The sequence below is a fragment of the Phoenix dactylifera genome, chromosome 7 (assembly GCF_009389715.1).
Source record: "Phoenix dactylifera cultivar Barhee BC4 chromosome 7, palm_55x_up_171113_PBpolish2nd_filt_p, whole genome shotgun sequence".
NCBI classification, from domain to species: domain Eukaryota; kingdom Viridiplantae; phylum Streptophyta; class Magnoliopsida; order Arecales; family Arecaceae; genus Phoenix; species Phoenix dactylifera.
The window spans coordinates 2,707,323-2,724,013 of NC_052398.1; the positions used below are offsets into that span (position 1 = coordinate 2,707,323).

Consider the following 16,691-nt stretch of genomic DNA (forward strand, 5'->3'; position numbering starts at 1 on the left):
ATTCAGATGTAATTTCTTCTCTTTTTAAACCTTTATTTTTAAGGGGTTGTAGAGGTACAAGCACTAGAATATGACCGAACCACTCGGTCTGAAAAAATAACTACTGTCGCTCTCTCGGTTCTACATATATATATATATATATATATATATATATATATATATATTCTTCCAAAAGGCAACTCTAGATGAGCTTCAAATTCATTAAGAGAACATGCTTCATATGACTTTCGACCATAACAGGGATTCTGAAATGCATCTACTTTTATCCTTTGGCCGTCTGTCCCACTTGTAGCCGCAGTGATGCGAGCATGCAGCCTGAGAAACCAGCAGCAAAATGCACTGCAGTTCCTGCAATGTAAACTCAGACTTGTCAAGTGATCTTATGAAAGAACACTCAGAAGCCTATGCATCAAGTCATTCTCGTCAGATAAGAAGTAGAGAGTGCAAGGTATGAATAATGGTATTCTCTACCTAGAGGAAGAACAGTTCCATACCGTATACACAATCATCAAAATTCTGGATCTCCCGGATTGCCTGGTTTCCCGTCTACAACCAAGAGAGCAGCTACTACTGATGTAAACCATCTAAAAACAATTAGAAAACTTCGCATCTTCACTTGGCCCCTCTACATGCACCCCCCAACCCCACCCCCCCTCCTCTCTCCTCTATTCCACCTCCTATTGTTGTAACACCTACAAAAAGACTGACGATTTCAAACCGAAATTGCCTTTATTTTTTGTCTTATTATTTCATGCTTCAAGTGTTTTTTTAACTGTTATTTTCCAGTCATATGTTGGAGCCCTATGAACATGGTCAATTATCACTAGAAAAAGCTAGTTCAAACAGAGCCTACTAGGCAATTATTCTGTAGAAATAGTTCTTAAAAAATGAACACCATTCAGCAATGCCATTTGCCTATTGGGAAAAAACAAAGCAAGAAAAGGCTTAGGGCCTGCTTGACATTGTTGTTATTTTGTTTTTTCTGTTTCTACAAATTACTAAAACACCATTATTGAAGATACATTTGCACAAAACTTCTGCTATTCCACACCATTGTTGAAGATACCTTTGCACAAAACTTCTGTTATTCCTTGTTTATATTTTTTACTCTTTTCTGAAAAAATAAATCGTAAAGATTTCATCATCAGTCCAGTTCATTTTTCTTCTTGGGTTTCTGCAAACAAAAGAAAAAAAACAAAACAATACCAAACAGGCCCTTAAATGACCAAAATGTGGAAGCCAGAGGCTGCAGTTACCAGAGAAGAATTGGACATCTGAAAATTAGATGTCTGGTTATGCCGATCAAAGAAGTCACAGTAACAAAGAGTTCAACTTGACCAGATATTCTTGGTTTATCTCAATAAATTGAATTGGGCCTTTGATTTAATTCCTTTTTCTTTCGAAAACTTGACAACATATTCTACAAGCTAAACATGAAGTCAAAAAAGAAATAAAAGTGCAAAGGAGGATTAATGATTAAAACGTAACAATAGAAATTAGAGCATGCAAAACAAGAAAAAAATAAAGAATACATGCATACAGGAGGATTAATGATTAAAATCAGAGCATCTCAAAAAAGAAAGAGTATTACATACATAGACTATAGAGACAATGCAGTGGCTGAAATTTGTTTAATCCATGTCCATATCCACTGAGTTGTTTAAGCCATTGATGAAAATGCTTGGTCTCCATTTTTTTATATTTTTCAAATTAAAATAATATGAATATATAATAAGTTACATAAAAAAAGGTGCACTATTGCATGAGGCTCTTGCTATAATGGGGTCTAAGGAGCATGCAAAGGTTGTTTTTGTCTTTTGAACCTGCAACATCTAGGTCACAGTGGAGCAATCTTACCATTGCACCAAGACCCACCCTCATAATAAAATATATAAATAAAATATATTTAATCACATGGCTTGGTTGGCTTAAAAAATGGTAAGCCCGGGCTCAACAAAATCAGGCTAGGTTGGGCTGAGCCAAGCCGGTTTTGCTCAGGTCTATTTAGTACCACATATGGAAGCATCTACAACTTTTTATTTTTAAAGACGCCTTATGACTTGTGTGGATATTCCATGGAAGTAAACATACCTGACTTATGCAATGTATAATGGCTAGTTGGGTGAAATAGTGTATGGTGACACACCACTTGACATGAAAGGAGACCTATGTACTACACTGGCAGTGATAATTTCGACATTGATTTAAGATGTGTGTCAATTGAAGGCATCTTATTCTCATGTTTGTCTTCATGAATTAGGATAGTTTAAACAATATAGAAAATATAGTGAAAATTTCCAAATTTGAGAGCTAAGATTTTCTCAAAAAAAGTAAGAGTGAAGATAGGCAAGATTGGATTTTTCTTCCACATGTATTGCACATATGCATAACAATGTGGAAATCACCATAATTCATTTTTTTTTCTAAAGAAATTTAGCATTCAAATTGACTTTATAATATATAAATTATTTATAAATGTATGGCACAAAATGACTTTTTTTTGCCAATAAAAAGCACTATAGACTTTATATAGCAAAAAACCACCACAAGACCTTTTGCATCTAATGGGCATAACAAAAGTAAGCTTTTGGGGAGCCAGAAAGCATTTTCTAGGCCTCTAAAAATACTTTTAGATAGTACAATGGTGTTTGCTTAAAAAATACTTTTATAGGAATTGCTTATCACTGAACCAATCAAGAGAACATCATCATCCAAGCCCCTTCCCTTTAAAACAAGGCCCACTATGGAACATAATGAAAATTGGGTGGTCCACACCTCCCTTTTCTCAAAAAAGGTTAGCAAGCGAGGAACATTAAAAACACCAATGATTCTCTCAGTTATGGTGCAAAAGATTTCCATTTGGCATTTAAACACAGGACTGAAAAAATTCAAAGATCAATAAGTGAGCTAACAAGCTCAGTCCGTACTAAATATTTAAAATGACTCCCATTTGGAAATCCTTCTTTCAGAACATCAGTATAATTGCCAACAAACATGCATGGCATGAAGCAGATTATGTAAATTATAGCTTCAAGGTACCATTAAATTGTGCAATTTCAAAGATATAAAGTGGCTAACCAGGTGCAAATGATCTGCCCTTACTTGAGATTATGTAAAAAAATATTAATCAAAAAACATAAACATTACATTTTGATATACTAGGTGCTTGGCATCCATAAATCCAGGCTTTGTCAGGAAAATAACCATCCCATGATTAAGGTATAAGAAAGCCCTTTTGGTTTACCTGTCTCTGATTTTCCTGAAAGCCCTTTGGGGTACCCTTGTGAGCCACTGTAAATCCCTTTGGATGGTTCATCCTTGCTTCTCGTGGTTTCCCATCAACATGACCCCTGTACCTTCTGCTGAACCGGTAACAAGCTTTGGTCTGCTGTCTGTTTTTTCCCCAAAGTTTGGAGAAGATGTTTATGGTCAATATAGATACTTCAAATAGAAAGCGAAAAGATTTAAAATAGTCCAGAAACATTTTTTTTTTTTTTTTGAGAGGATCTAGGCAGACAAGAATTTAGAAATCAAAATGACTCATTTGGAATAAACTTACTAGAAACTATGTATTAAAAATATAATGCAGCAAAATAAGGCATTCATGAAGATGATATAACTGATCTAGACAAGGACTGGTACCATCTTAGTTGGTTGCCTATACATTATAAAAGTCGTGATATCCTATCCAAATCAACTGTTAAGACAGTTCAATACGAAGGCCTTGAATAAGGTTATACTTTGTTAGATAAAGCCATATGGATTTCTCAGCTAGCATAAGGATATCACAATCTTCAGGAAAGGGTGAACAAACTGAAAACAATAAGTTGCATCAAAACCATGAAACCGGGCAAGCCCGGATGTTTCAGAATAAACTTCTAAGTAAACTGGGACCTTGGTATTGAAAACAGAAGATGAGCAGTAACTATTCTCAAAAAGCAATGAAGAAGATTATGGACTCTATACAAATACACCTTGGATTTTTATCAACAATCATAAAAATTAAATCCAAACAACAGTACTTCAAAAGCAAACCAACAAGAAAGAAAATCCCAGCTTATTCATGATGGGTTCATTCAGAAGTTTAAATAAAAGTAGTAAAACTCATATAGGATAATAGGATTGATCGACATAATAATCTGTGGCTTCAATGGATTCTTGTGAATAACCAGACTAACAACACAAAACTGAAAGTTCCTTCTAAAGTCCAGTTATATTAAAAAGTTAAAATGACAGACTTTCCGGAAATTATGGAATGTTCACCATCAGAAACCAACGTAGTTGCAACAAGGGAACAAATTTGCAAACCTAACAGAAGATCGGAAAAAAAGCCCACCCACATCAGGGCAATGGTAGCGGAGATATCCTGTAAATGTTGCTGTTCACAGAATCAAGAACCAGAAGCTCACCGCTCAGAGACACCTTAACGTAGAACGGCTCGATTCCAGGCTTGCTCCCATCGAACACTTCTCAACAGTGTACCCACTCTCGAATTTCATCACCAGGCGCCCGGAGATCGCTGAAGAGAACCGAACCAAATGACAAGAACCTCGAAAAATCCCAGAAAGAAATCAGAAGGAGATGAACACAGAAGAACCAAACCATTGGCAATCAAAAACCACAACCGCCTCAAGAGAGCAGACAATGCAATGGAGAAGAACCCACCGACCAGCCCCAGTGAAACAAAAGAAAGATTCGAGATCGAAATCAAGAAAGCCCAATGAAAATATATGAAGACGAAACTAGAAGAAGAAGCGATACCCACTTGCCAGCGAACCGAGGCAAGAACACCAATTAAGACCACCAAGAAGACCAGCGCGAGCCCTTTCTTCTTCTCCATCGCGGCCAATAACCCAAAATATATAGAAAGGATGGGCTGCGGAGGGAGGAAGGGAGGAGTGAGAGAGAGCAGAGGCTTTGATCAATCGCTCAAAAAGATCGCCGGCCAGATGATCGAGAATGGATGAAGCAAGAAGGAGCCCCAGCCCAAAAAAGGAAGGGTGGTCTCTTGAAATTTCCTCCGCTTATAATGGTTCCAAGGGGTGGAGGGTCCCTTCTTTTCTTCTTCTTTTTTTCCCTTTTTTCTTTTACATCGGCGGCTCACACTAATTTTGTGTGAGCACCGCACGAGTCTTTAAAAAAAAAAAAAAATACACACCAAAACTGAAGAACAGATACCGAAGTGGTAAGAAGCAAAAAAACCAATCCAATCTGCAGCTCAGTTCATCTTCTGACGATATATATGTACGATCTAGAAGGCATCATACTCTCTCAATAACCTCTCGGTATACTTACATGTAATCCTTAATAACTAGATACTACAGCTTTTAACAAGCAGATTCAAATTTTATGATTAAGGACTACTACAAAATACAAATAGAAAGTTGGATTCCTTTTTTTTTTTTTTTTTTTTTTTTTGTGCTTACACGGCTCAAGATTTGGGTTTCAGTTTGGGATCCAGTTTGAGAGTCGTTCTTGGGTCTCCATGATCTTGAAAATCTATCCAGATTTTGTGGATTCGTGGGTATCGAAACATATTACCCATTCTCCGTTCTCTCATCTTCTTTTTGAAATGGTTTGCGATGCTGTTTGGCGCGGAGCCTTCGTTTCTCCCCATTGTTGGGTATGAGCTCCATTTGCTGTGTGCCGCCGCTTTTTGACAAATGGATTGACAGGAAATTGCTTATCTAATTTGCAAGGTTAAGTAATCTACTAGCTTTGTCCGCTTCTTTGTAAATATGTGAAACCTCAAAAAATAGTGGTGATCGCAATAATCTTTAGCAATCCTGTAAAAGATGATGAAACCTACCCTCAACATGGGACCAATCAGAAAGTCTTGTGATAGCTGTCACTAGTTAGACCTCTCACCCTTTCAGTTTATGAATATTTTGCATGCTAATTTTTATGGATATATTTATACAATATTCACGTACTGTTGAGGGAAAAAGTGGATCACCTAGAGCACGTGCACCGAAATTCGGCGGCGAGCGCAACAACGGCAAGCACGCTCTTGACAGTCACAACCTCAACATGCCCGACCACAGCGCGCCCGACCTCAGCACGCTCGACCTCAGCGCGTCCGATCTCAGTACGCTCGACCTCGGCATGAACGACCCCGGCGCTCACGACCTTGGCAGTCACGACCTCGACAAGCCTGTCCTCAGAAGGCATGGTCTCGACTAAGTTAAGCTCGATTGATCTCAAGGCCAAGAAAAACCCAGTCAAAGGAGGAAACCGACCCCCACTCCACCGAAAATCAAGCCCTACGTATCCGAGATCAAATCCTACAATCTCCGCCTCAACGGCTGTCAACGCTTGAATACACACGATCTCAACCGGTCGCCAGCTAGCTCGAAATCTCAGGCCGTTTACACTAATTCATTGATTCGCACAATCACACCCGACAGCAGGTAACAGCTGCACCCCCTCCTATAAGAAGGGGAAAAAGCTCTAGGGGGGATCTCCTTCCTCTCCTCCGGCCCAAAAAAACATATCTCCATTCTTTCCCTCCATTAAAAAGCCCCTCTCTGACTTAAGTATCGGAGGTCCTTCGCCAGAACCTCCGACCAAAGGCTTTTTGCAGGTCTGCCCAAGACAGTCGCCCGCCACCGTGCCCGCCACCGTGCCCGCAACCGGAGCTCCTCCTTCTCGGTCCGCGGTCACCCCCGGATCCAATTTCCAGCAACACGTAGTATATCTAGTTTTTTAAAAAAATATTAAATTTCATCTTATTTCTAAAAGAGCTTAAGCTTAATTATATTTTTGATGTAAAATCCATGGATTAAAAATAACTTCATGGAATAATGAAATTGAATTGCATAAGTAAATTATTTACTCAACCGGTGGTGATCACATCCATAGCGTAGATTAAGCTATAAATATTGTGTCCTACCATCTGATAAGTGCTTAATAATTTATAATTTAGTTATCTTTCCATAGCACTTATCAATGTTTTTAAACTGATAAATACATATTTTACCATGAAATTGAATAAACATTGAATTAAATTTAAATTATGGTAAGAGGTAAATAATTCTTTTCTCAAAACAGACTCTAAACTTGTCTCTCTCCTGGTTATAATCTTTCATGAAAACATATAAGGAGGAGATTGTGTTGACCCGATTTGGTAACCTAATGGAGTTGTAATCAAGCTAAGGCTATAATTAAATGGGTTTTGGTCCTAATTAGATTGAAAGCTATAATTAATTATTTTTGTATGGGGAAAATGTTTGATTAATGTTATTAAGTCACGGTCCTGTTTTTAGTTTTATCGAGTCCGGTCTGAAGCAGTTTAGCAATAATTGAATTTAAATAACATTGGGCTCGAGATCAAGTTCAAGCAAATTAAAGATCATAACCTACCTCAAATCCAAAGCCAATTCCCAAACCAATCCTATTCCTTTCCCGCGACCACTATCCAAGCAATCCAACGGCTCAGAAACTCCCGTCTCCGCATCACATTTCCAAACTAAGCAAAATAGAGGAGATCCTTGTTTTAAATTTATATATGCCCATTTTCATGTCAAAATAAAGCAAGAAAAATAATTTTTCCCAAAAATTACCGGAATCACTGTTCAGGTGAACAGTGATTCCGAGGTAACACTGTTCATATGAACAGTGTTCCGTGAAAAACACTGTTCATATGAACAGTGTTACAAAAAAAATATATAATATATAAGCCACTGTTTATCTTCTTCCTCCCTCCTTGCATCAGGGCCGTCCACCTTCCTCCCGTCGATCCCGCGTCGTGCCCACCGCGTTCATGCCATCTCCTCTTCCGGATTCCCAGCTCCTCCGCCATCAACCACGTGCAGCATCTCCTCTTCCGGATTTCCAGCTCCACGCCGTGACCAGCGCCTCCGCACGGCTGCCATTCCGAGCAACCGAGACAGCATCGCATCCCAGCGTATCACGCCATGGATCCGATCACTTTCTTCTTCCGCTTCCCCCCCAGCATCCTGTTTCTCCGCCATCAACCGGTGCAGCCTCTCTTCCCAGCTCCTCCGCCATCAAATCTCTGTGATTCAGCCTTCTCCGCGATCATCGTCTACCCAGCCGTCCGTGATCGGCTCGTCCAGCTCCTTCCGTCGATCCCGCGGCCATCTCACCTTATCTCATCTGCACGTCAACCTCCCATCGATCCAGCGGCCGGCTCCATTGATCCGGCCATCTGAATTCAACCCGGCGCTCCACGGATCATGCTTTCCTCCCGAGATCCAGCCATTCGCCATTTTCGTCCGCAAGCTGCCCTCCAGCATCACGCCCCGAAATTAGCCGCCCGTGATCTCTTCTCCCTTCCCGAATGAGCACACTGGATGACTATAAAAGAGGGAGAGCTCGGTTGAGAAGAAAAAAAAGAGGGGAGAACCCCTGTTTCGGTGAAGAAGAAGAAGAAGAAAGCCGAGAGAAAGAAATAAAAAAAAAAGAAGAGAGAGGGGAGGAAAGAGAAGAGTTTGTGTTATTCTGGGAAGAATGAGAGGTGAAGGCTTTCATTTGAAGATGGAAGGACATCCGGCCACCATGCGCGGCTGAACACCTAGTCTAGGGCTGGATGAAGCCCTAGCAATGTAACAGGGCATTATAGTTCTTACTCTTTTAATCTTTTTGGAGTTTGTTTAAATTCTCATTCTCAATGAAAAATTATTTTATGATGTTTAAACCTTGAGCATGCCATTTACTATTCATGTTGCTAAAGTAGTCTAAGATGATCCATGCCTAGGAAGATGAGATGTGCTACACCCTAGATTAGCATACTTAGGTAGACACTTCATGCTATACCGAAGATGGATCTTCCTAAAACTCTTTATGCTTTTATTTTATAAGGCTTGTAGCCAAAATTGCATGCCTCTCCAAAAGATAAGATTAAGAACACAATCCTTGATGCAATGCTATGTGGTGGATTCCAAACCCTAGATCTATTTACTTTGATAAAATTTCAATCCGTACTCATAGTTTGATTTAGTTAAATCAAGTTAGCAAATCCTTCTTGATGATTTATTTTTAAAAGAAAAATAACTTATTCTTCAATCCCTGTGGACCGACACCCGTAATCACTATCCTACAGAATACGTGCTATTGCGTGGTTTATTTTTGAAATTGAAATAACCGATCAATTTTTGGCGCCGTTGCCGGGGATTGCTAGCATAGTTTTCTTATTAAAAAAAATTATTTAAAAATTAAAAAAAATTTAAAAAAATTTCTATTATTGTTACTTTTCTTATCTTCTTTTTCTCCCTTACTAATTTTTATTTATTTATTTATTTTTTTTATCAGGAATGGAGGAAAAAAAAATCTGGGATGATCAAAAGGAGAACTGCCGGAAAACAAATGCTGTAGAGGTTTGCAAAAAAAAAAAAATTAAATTGCTGGGAAAATTCCCTTTGGTAACCTCTAAACTTTTCTTATTTAAATTAATTATTGGTTTGAAATTTTGTGGTGATTGTTTGATTTTAATTATAGCAAAATTGTGAATGCATGCTTGATACACATACACAAATCAATTTGCACATAGTAAGGGCAATCACCCCAACAAGATAAGAGCCGGATTTCATCACCGGACTCTTGCCCAACTTAGGTGAACTCAATCTCACATAGTGTCATCTTTAATTAAAATCAATTAGACGTTGGCTCCTAGGGACATTCGAGCTCAATAGGACGAAGATCACCGAAAGTTGCACCAATTTCGCTCTGTGGCTTAGTTGATGTCTAGGCAAGCTTTGTCCCTATAAGGGAGACAGTTCATCTGTTCGAGGCAAGTGGGTTTTAAGTGGGACCTTTGCGAACGCATCGTGACCCCTCCACTTACCTGGGAGCTTACCTGGTCAACTCGGTTCATTAGACCGGATTGGAGGCTTAGATGCCCTCTTCAAACCAGTTAGGAGCTGTCTAGTGATTTTAGGACAAAGACTAGGATTGATATGCTTTTCTCTTTTATTGCATGCTTGATTGATCGAGTACTAGTGTATGCACGGTAGTCATTCTAGAGTACAAAACCTATTACCTTTTGATCTTGAAATAGAACGAACCCTTAGGAACATTCGAGCTAAGATCAAAACATTAGGGTCATCCCCACCTCTTAAGATGGCTGAAGAACAACCCAAACTCCTGAGGGAATATTTTACTCCCACTATTTACACTTCCCCATCTTGCATTCGATTACCTGAGGTAGCAGCTGTACAATATGAAATAAAGTCTAGTGTGATCCAAATGCTTCCATCTTTTTATGGGCTCACCAATGAAGATCCATATAAACACCTAGATGAATTCCTTGAGATGTGCACCACTGTCAAGATTCAGAATTTCACTGATGATGCTCTGAAACTTAGATTATTCCCCTTCTCCCTTAAAAATAGAGCCAAGCAATGGTTGAATTCTTTAGAAGCCAACTCGATTCATTCCTGGGGTCAAATGCAACAAGAATTCTTAAAAAAATACTTTCCCATAGGAAGAACGAACCAGTTTAGACGTGCTATCACAAGCTTCTCCCAAACTGAGGGAGAAGAATTTCATGAAACTTGGGAGAGATTTCGGGACCTAATCCGTAAATGCCCACATCATCAAATACCTAAGTGGCAGCTAGTGCAATGCTTCTATGACGGATTGACTGAACGAAACCGTCAGATGATTGATGCCGCATGTGGGGGGACATTCATACTTCAAAATGAGCATGAAGCATGGAAATTATTTGAAAATCTAAATGAAAACTCCCTCCACCATGCTTCATGTTCTCGTCAAGCACCCCCGAGTTCTCAAAGAAAAGGGACAATTTGTGAAATAAGTCATTCTATGGACCTGTCTAGCAAGGTAGATGCATTGTCCCATAAGATTGACCAACTGATGATAGGTGGGCATTACATGAACTCTTCCCAAGCACAAGTGTGTACTATTTGTTCTAGCCCATCCCACCCTATTCATGAGTGCCCCTCAGCACCCCAATATCCCGAACTCGTGCAAGAACACATCAATGCTGCTCAAACACAGCCCAGACCGGGTAATGACCCATTTTCCAATACATATAATCCGGGATGGCGAAATCATCCAAACTTTTCTTGGAAGCAGCAAGCTTCGAACACAGCCCAACCCTATTCCCAAAATTTTCAAAATTCTCAGAATTTTCAAACCCAACAAAATATTCATCCCTACCGTCCCTCAACTCAATTTCAACACATTCTTCCTCCACCCCAAAGAAACACAGCCTTTGAGGAGAAAGTGTTGAACGCCCTTCAAGGTTTGGAAACCATTACACAATTAGTGCACTCTCATACGCAATCAATCGCCAAGCTAGAATCCCAAATGGGTCAACTAGCTAATGCACTAAACAAGCGAGAGGAAGGAAAGCTTCCAAGCCAACCACTAAGTAATCCTAGGGGACAATACATGGCTCAAGAAAATCAACTAAATGCAATTCATCATGAACAAGCCAATGCTTTGACTACCCTAAGGAGTGGACGTGTAGTAGACAATAAGATTGGGGAGGACAACAATAAGGAAGATGAAGAAGAGGATAGAAATGTGTCAAATGAAAAACCTTCTTCTTCTTCTTCACCTAGTCCACCTTCTGCCAAAACTCATATCCCAAAGGCCCCATATCCTGAAGCTCTTACTTCACCCTCTCCATTTGGCAAAAAGGGAACTTCATTAGAAGAGATGATGGAGGTCTTCAAACAAGTTAAAATCAACCTCCCACTCCTTGATGCCATCAGACAAGTTCCCTCCTATGCCAAATTTCTCAAAGACCTTTGTACACAAAAGCGAAAATCTAGGACACATGTGCCTAAAAAGGTCTTCCTAACTGAGCAAGTGAGTTCTATTCTCCAACACAACACCCCTCCAAAATTCAAAGATCCTGGTGCTCCCACCATCTCCTGTGTCTTAGGAAATAATTTCATTGATCGAGCACTCTTAGATCTAGGGGCAAGTGTCAACCTTTTACCTTATTCAGTTTATGAGAAACTTGGTTTAGGTGAGTTAAAACCAACCTCGGTATCCCTTCAATTGGCTGATCGAAACACCACGTGGGATAATTGAAGATGTTCTTGTCAAGGTAGATAAATTCTATTTTCCAGTAGATTTCATTGTCCTTGATATGGAACATGAGCCCAATCCTAATAAACAAATCCATGTGATCCTTGGGCGGCCCTTTTTAGCAACAGCCAATGCATGCATCAATTGTAGAACAGGGGTAATGAACATATCATTTGGGAACATGAAGGTAAAATTAAATGTGTTCAATGCAGCCGACCAACCCGCAAGGGAAATTGAGTGTTATATGATAGACAAAATAGATGACCTCATAGAAGGAGATGCAAAAACTATCTCACTATGTCTGGCTGAAGACAATAAACTTAGCGCTTGTTGGGAGGCAACCCAATTCTCTTAGATTATTTCTTAACATTGAGGACAATGTTAGGTTTAGGTTTGGGGGTATTCATCTTGATTTTCATCCCAAAAAAAAAATAAAAATAAAAATAAAAAAATAAAAAAATAAAAAAAATAAAAAAAATAAAAAAATAAAAAAATAAAAAATAAAATAAAAAATAAAAAATAATAATAAAAATCATTTTTTTAAAAAAGAAAAAAAATAAAAAATAAAAATATTTTTTTTATGTGTTTATTTTTATTTTTTATAAAATAATAAAAAAAATTATTAAAAAAAAGTTTTTGTTAAAAAAAAATTCTAATTTATATACATTTATGCGAGAATGATAAACACACAAGGTATATAAAATCTAAAAAGCCCAATGACTAGTGGGAAGTAATACAAATTTAAGTTCTTTTTATTAAGTCTCTCTTAGGGAGTTGTAAGCTAATTAATACTTTGGAATTTCACTACACACTGGCCGACTCTTCTAAGGTCTAGGCTCGACATTATGTTGAGAGTATGGTAGCAACCTTGGACCCTGATGAATCATACTTATCTAGTCCAAAAAAAAAAAATCATCAATAATAATGGATTTAGTCAGGAACATCGAAAAGGGCTACCTATTGTCAAAGGTCAAGTGGGCTTGTGATGAGGACTCCGAGCATAAGTCCGTAGGGGAGTCTTGATGCCCGACACCTTATGCCAACTGGTGTGAGAGTTGTCGACTGATTGCTCGTTACACGGAGAAATCACCACAAGAGTAAAAGTGCACAATTTATATATCTTTCTTAAAAAAGAAAAGAAAAAAAAAGGAAAAAATGCTGTATTGACCGAAAAGACAATAGTGTGAAAGCCGTCGTTGTAAAAATTCGAGTAAATTGGAATATTACAGATAAAGCCCGTGAGGTACTAAAGTAAACATCCACAACTCTCGAAATCCTGCAGATAAGATGATTTTGAATCAGTGAGTAGGTTCCTTCGACCAATCCTTGGAAACTACTGGTATTAGCAATATTTTGGAGATCCGAACTCTTAGCTTGGGTACGGTCCAGATTTCACCGAGCACTCCAGTATAAATAAGTCTTACAACTCCCTAAAAGAAAACTTAATGACTTTAACTTAGATTGCATACTAATCTAGAATTTGGGCTGACTTAGTAAATAAAACCGTGTGTGCTTTGAAATTCTTATCATTTATGTATCTTAAATTAGATTTTAATTAAAAAAAAGTTTTTTTTTTCCTAGCTAGTATGCACTTGGAATTTGAAGTTTCATCAATCGAATTAAAAAAAAAAAAACAACAACAACAACAACAAATTAATCATAACAATAAATGATATTGAAGTTTGTGGGTATCTTCACTGGAAACCCTCACGAGACTATAACTCGTCCACTAGGATAACCTAGGGGTTTAAAGCCTTGTTACATATGGTAAATGTAACCGCGATGCCTGCGAAAGTGAGTTAGAATTCTTCTTTAATTTTGCTCGAGGACTAGCAAAACATAGGTTTGGGGGTGTGATAAGTGCTTAATAATTTATAATTTAGTTATCTTTCCATAGCACTTATCAATGTTTTTAAACTGATAAATACATATTTTACCATGAAATTGAATAAACATTGAATTAAATTTAAATTATGGTAAGAGGTAAATAATTCTTTTCTCAAAACAGACTCTAAACTTGTCTCTCTCCTGATTATAATCTTTCATGAAAACATATAAGGAGGAGATTGTGTTGACCCGATTTGGTAACCTAATGGAGTTGTAATCAAGCTAAGGCTATAATTAAATGGGTTTTGGTCCTAATTAGATTGAAAGCTATAATTAATTATTTTTGTATGGGGAAAATGTTTGATTAATGTTATTAAGTCACGGTCCTGTTTTTAGTTTTATCGAGTCCGGTCTGAAGCAGTTTAGCAATAATTGAATTTAAATAACATTGGGCTCGAGATCAAGTTCAAGCAAATTAAAAATCATAACCTACCTCAAATCCAAAGCCAATTCCCAAACCAATCCTATTCCTTTCCCGCGACCACTATCCAAGCAATCCAACGGTTCAGAAACTCCCGTCTCCGCATCACATTTCCAAACTAAGCAAAATAGAGGAGATCCTTGTTTTAAATTTATATATGCCCATTTTCATGTCAAAATAAAGCAAGAAAAATAATTTTTCCCAAAAATTACCGGAATCACTGTTCAGGTGAACAGTGATTCCGAGGTAACACTGTTCATATGAACAGTGTTCCGTGAAAAACACTGTTCATATGAACAGTGTTACAAAAAAATATATAATATATAAGCCACTGTTTATCTTCTTCCTCCCTCCTTGCATCAGGTCCGTCCACCTTCCTCCCGTCGATCCCGCGTCGTGCCCACCGCGTTCATGCCATCTCCTCTTCCGGATTCCCAGCTCCTCCGCCATCAACCACGTGCGGCATCTCCTCTTCCAGATTTCCAGCTCCACGCCGTGACCAGCGCCTCCGCACGGCTGCCATTCCGAGCAACCGAGACAGCATCGCATCCCAGCGTATCACGCCATGGATCCGATCACTTTCTTCTTCCGCTTCCCCCCCAGCATCCTGTTTCTCCGCCATCAACCGGTGCAGCCTCTCTTCCCAGCTCCTCCGCCATCAAATCTCTGTGATTCAGCCTTCTCCGCGATCATCGTCTGCCCAGCCGTCCGTGATCGGCTCGTCCAGCTCCTTCCGTCGATCCCGCGGCCATCTCACCTTATCTCATCTGCACGTCAACCTCCCATCGATCCAGCGGCCGGCTCCATTGATCCGGCCATCTGAATTCAACCCGGCGCTCCACGGATCATGCTTTCCTCCCGAGATCCAGCCATTCGCCATTTTCGTCCGCAAGCTGCCCTCCAGCATCACGCCCCGAAATTAGCCGCCCGTGATCTCTTCTCCCTTCCCGAATGAGCACACTGGATGACTATAAAAGAGGGAGAGCTCGGTTGAGAAGAAAAAAAAGAGGGGAGAACCCCTGTTTCGGTGAAGAAGAAGAAGAAGAAAGCCGAGAGAAAGAAATAAAAAAAAAAGAAGAGAGAGGGGAGGAAAGAGAAGAGTTTGTGTTATTCTGGGAAGAATGAGAGGTGAAGGCTTTCATTTGAAGATGGAAGGACATCCGGCCACCATGCGCGGCTGAACACCTAGTCTAGGGCTGGATGAAGCCCTAGCAATGTAACAGGGCATTGTAGTTCTTACTCTTTTAATCTTTTTGGAGTTTGTTTAAATTCTCATTCTCAATGAAAAATTATTTTATGATGTTTAAACCTTGAGCATGCCATTTACTATTCATGTTGCTAAAGTAGTCTAAGATGATCCATGCCTAGGAAGATGAGATGTGCTACACCCTAGATTAGCATACTTAGGTAGACACTTCATGCTATACCGAAGATGGATCTTCCTAAAACTCTTTATGCTTTTATTTTATAAGGCTTGTAGCCAAAATTGCATGCCTCTCCAAAAGATAAGATTAAGAACACAATCCTTGATGCAATGCTATGTGGTGGATTCCAAACCCTAGATCTATTTACTTTGATAAAATTTCAATCCGTACTCATAGTTTGATTTAGTTAAATCAAGTTAGCAAATCCTTCTTGTTGATTTATTTTTAAAAGAAAAATAACTTATTCTTCAATCCCTGTGGACCGACACCCGTAATCACTATCCTACAGGATACGTGCTATTGCGTGGTTTATTTTTGAAATTGAAATAACCGATCACCATCCTATGGAACTTGCACTAATAATCCTATTAAAATATTTACAAAAAAAAGAAAAAAATAATTTTATTTCTTAGTTCTATCACATCCGATGCATTTCAGAGGTTATATATATTCATGTACATTCTCTATATAAGAAAAATAATATAAGCTGATATAAGAGCACATTAATAAAAAAAATATTATGGGTGATACAAATTGTTATATGATCTCCAAAATCACTCTAACAAAATCATGCTAACAAAAAAAAATAATATAAGATGATATAGGATACGCTAATAAATAAAAATATTATAGGTGATGCAGGTTGTTGCATGATCCCTAAAATTATATTAACATCCCCTCTCAAACTCAAGATGGTATTCTAGGTGCCAATTTGAGTTTAAAAACTAAATCACAAATGTACCTAGAAACTAATGTACTATATGAAGAGCTGAAGTAGCAGTTCAGAAGCTGACGTGATAGACTAGGAGTAGATAGAGCAGTGCAGAGGTTGACATAGTGGTAGATCAAGAGCTGATGTAGCAACACAAAGCCTGATGTGGCAGAACATGAGCTGATGTAGCAGATTTAGAGTCGACATAATAACTCAAAAGCCA

At 38.6% G+C, this 16,691-nt stretch overlaps 1 long non-coding RNA gene and 1 other non-coding gene across 2 annotated transcripts; both read right to left on the reverse strand.

The window, feature by feature from the left end:
- Positions 1-5: 5 nt before the first annotated feature.
- LOC120111290 lies at positions 6-5,020 on the reverse strand. Its single transcript, XR_005512429.1, has 4 exons — positions 4,410-5,020; positions 3,245-3,392; positions 495-692; positions 6-348 (listed from the first exon to the last, which is right to left on the reverse strand). It is a non-coding gene; the product is annotated as an uncharacterized LOC120111290 (long non-coding RNA).
- A 5,436-nt stretch (positions 5,021-10,456) lies between these two features.
- Positions 10,457-10,562, reverse strand: LOC120111437. The gene has a single exon (XR_005512623.1). It is a non-coding gene; the product is annotated as a small nucleolar RNA R71 (small nucleolar RNA).
- Positions 10,563-16,691: the final 6,129 nt, after the last annotated feature.